The following is a 3,704-nucleotide window of genomic DNA, read 5'->3' as shown; positions in this document are numbered from 1 at the left end:
TGGCGCTGGCTCCAGGCCCTGGCTCCTCGGACCCAGCAGCGAAGCCTGCCATCTTCTTGGGGTGACATCACCGAGCAGCACGCCCTCTCCCCGTCTGCAGCCAGCACACCATGCTGTAGTGACCTAGTGTGTGAACTCCCGCTAGCCCAGACGCATCCACTAATAAACTTCTGATCTGCAAGCAAACCCCCTGCTTCGTGTGCTGCAGCCGTGGCCAGGCCCTGTGTGCTCAGCCGCCCACCAGCCGAGCAGCCAGCAGGCCCCAGTTTTTCCTCCAGGTGCCGCCTTCAGCACACGGAGCAGAGAAGCTCAGACACCCGGTACTAATACTGTTCTCTGAGGGTAAAGTTATTTCTCTAAGGGCTCTGAAAACTCTGTGGAATTACCTAAAATGTGAGTGTCTTTCTGGAATTAAGGAGTTTGTTTTGTCTAATTCAGTTCGGATTTGGGCATGATTGAAAAAAATTATTGGAAACTTCATTTCCAGGACCAAATTTCCCTAAAGGTTTCATTTTTTTTTTTTTTTTTAAAGCTTTATGTGGCTACGCTGGGTCTTAGCTGTGGGATCTTTTAGTTGTGGCATCTTTAGTTGTGGCAGGCTGACTCCCTGTTGTGGCATGTGGGATCTAGTTCCCTAACCAGAGATCAAACCTAGGCCCCCTGCTTTGGGAGCTGGGAGTCTTAGCCGCCAGACCACCAGGAACGTTCCCTGGCTGAAGGTTTCAAATGACGCAGTAAGGGGTCCGGAGGAGTAAGCGCCCCAGCTCCCTCTGCTGGGGCAGGTCCTGAAGCAGGGTGCCAGCTGGGGCCAGGCGACAGTGGGTGTCGACTGCTCGCGGCTTCCTGCTGAGCACGTCTGATCCTGGAATCTCCCTGCCCAGTGTCCAGAGTTCAGCTTGGCCAGTTGGGGTGATGACTGGTTTGGTAGGTTTATTCCTGGTCCTGTTCTCTAGCTGAGGGGCAGAGCAAGTCTCCTGCCCCCTCCTCTCTAAGCTTAGAAGCCCCCTGATCTTCCCTGCAGAGGCCACACGGGCGTCCTGGGCGGATGAACCTCCTCCCTTCTCCCCACTTCCAGGCTGGGACTCTCCCTGGCAGCTCTGCTGTTGGCATCACAAACGAGGGCTGTCCTAGGAAGGACTTGGGCTTGTTGAGATCCAGCCCCTCATTCCCCGGCTGACTGTGGCTGGTCGGGATGGCTGAAATGAAGAAGTGTTCCCTTCGGATCTGGCCCTGTTTTGGCAGAGGACAAGAGAGAAAACGGGGAGTCACCTGTGTGCTCTCCAGGCATTGTGACGACAGGCAGCGCTCGCACCGATTCAGGAGACAGAGGGAGCTAAATACAGCGCACTTGGCCTTAGAAGAGCATCCAAAGAGGGATTTGAGTTCCACCAGCCCAGGGTTTCTCCTGATTGACTTCTTAAAAAAAATTTTATTTATTTGACTGAGCCAGGTCTTAGTTGCGGCACTCAGGATCTTTAGTTGTAGTGTGCGATCTCTTAGTTTGGGCATGGGGGATCTAATTTCCTGATCGTGGCTCGAACTGGGACCCCTGTGTTGGGAAGGGTAGCCCCTGGACCACTGGGGAAGTCCCTGATTGCCGCTTTAGTCAGTGACAGAGCCAGGCCACCAGCCGACCTTTGCTGTGCCCAGAAAAGCTGGAGGTCCTGGGTCATTCAGGTTCCAGTCTTGTAGCTAGACAGCCTCAGGATGGGGAAGCCCAGGCTCGGGGCTGTGTTTAAATAAACAGCCAGGCTTGCCTACAGCTTCTCTGATTTGCAACTGTTTGAACTTGTTAAAAATCCATATTTTGGAAGCCCCGTTATCTTAGACGCTGAAGTGCTCCGAAGGGGTATCTGAGAAGAGGACTGCCTGATTGGTGGGTGCAGATACTGGGCTGACCATAGCACTGCTTTGTACTTCATAATTAAGATCTAGAATGATCAATTTCTTAGAAATTTTGAGTTTATTTTCCTGTGTTTCCATGTGGAGGAGACAGGGGTCCTGGCCTCAACAAGGAAAGATCGCTCCATTCAATCCTGCCCACAGTTTGCAGGACACAGACTTCCATTTCTCATTTCCCCTTCCCCAGCCCCTGGTGGCCACTAATCTGCTTTCTATCTCAATGGATTTTCTGACTCCAGATAAATGGAATCATAATATGATGTCTTTTGTGACTGACTTCTTTCACTTAGTGTGTTTTTAAGATTCATCATATTGTGGTGTATTTCAGAACTTTTTATGGCTAAATAATATCCCATTATACAGATACACTGGGGGCTTCCCTGGTGGCTCAGATGGTATAGAATCTGCCTGCAATGCAGGAGAGCTGGGTTCAACCCCTAGGTTGGGTAGGTCCCCTGGAGAAGGGAATGCAACCCACTCCAGTATTCTTGCCTGGAGAATTCCATGGACAGAGGAGCCTGGTGGGCTATAGTCTGTGGGGTCGCAAAGAGTTGGACATGACTGTGCAACTAACGCTGTATAGATATATCAAATGTTTATCTGTTCGATGGACATTTGGGTTGTTTCACCTTCTGACTTTTGTGAGCAGTGCTGCTTTCGATGCTTGTGTGCAAGTTTTTGTTTGGACACTTGTTTTCAGTGCTTCTGAGGATATACGCATATATCCACGAGTAGCGTTGGTGGGTCCCATGGTAATTATTTGGAAATACTAACCTGTCCCCCACAGTGGCTGTGCCACTTGACATTCCCACGAGCAATGTGTGAGGGTTCTGCTTTCTCCACATTTTCACCCACACTTGTTTTCTTCTTTCTTTCCTTTTTTAACTTACAGGCATCTTTGTGAAGTAGAATCTCACTTGCATTTCCCTAACAGCTAGTGATGTCGAACATTTTTTCATATGATAACTGGGCGTTTGCATATCTTTGGAGAAATATCCATTTTAGTCATTTGCGCATGTTTGAATTGGGTTGTTTTGTTATTGTTGAGGTGTAAGAATTCTTTATATATTTTGGATACTAGGCCCTTGTCAGATGTGTAATTTGAAAATACTCTCTTTGATTCTGTATGTAGTCTCTTCTCTTTCTTCGTCGTGTCCTTTGCAGGCTTTAGTTGCGGCATGTGGGATCTCGGTCCCTGCCCAAGGACTGAACCTGGGCCCCCTGCTTTGGGAGTGTAGAGTCTTAGCCACTGGACCACCGGTTTCAATTCTGATGAAGTCTGATTTGCCGGGTTTTCTTTTTATGAATTGGGCTTTGGGTGTCAAGTCTAAGAACTGTTTGTCCAGGCCTAGGTCCCAAAGATTTTCTCCTGTGTTTTTCTGCTAAAAGTGTTATAGTTTTATGTTTGAAGTTAATTTTTATGTTAGATGTGAAACTTAGGTTAAGATACTATTATTTTCTTTTAACTATGGATATCCAATTGCTCCAGCATCATTTGTTGCCAAGGCGATCTTTTCCTGCATTGAATTTCTTTTGTACCTTTGTTAAAAAAGAATTAGGCATTTTTGCATGGGTCTCTCTTCTGTTCCACTGATCTGTGTTATTTTTCTTTCTGCTATACCATACAATATTGATTGCTATAGCTGTATAGTGAGTCTTGAAAACTCGGTAGCCTGATTCCTCAGACTTTATTCTTTTTCAAAGTTATTTTGGCTGTTCTAATTCCTTTGCCTTCTATAGACTAATCTTGCCTATGTCTATAAAAAAACCATGCTGGGATTTTGATAGGTATTATGTTAATC

This window comes from Capricornis sumatraensis, chromosome 22 (genome assembly GCF_032405125.1).
Source record: "Capricornis sumatraensis isolate serow.1 chromosome 22, serow.2, whole genome shotgun sequence".
In the NCBI taxonomy this organism is placed as follows: Eukaryota; Metazoa; Chordata; class Mammalia; order Artiodactyla; family Bovidae; genus Capricornis; species Capricornis sumatraensis.
This window is presented reverse-complemented; position numbering follows the sequence as displayed.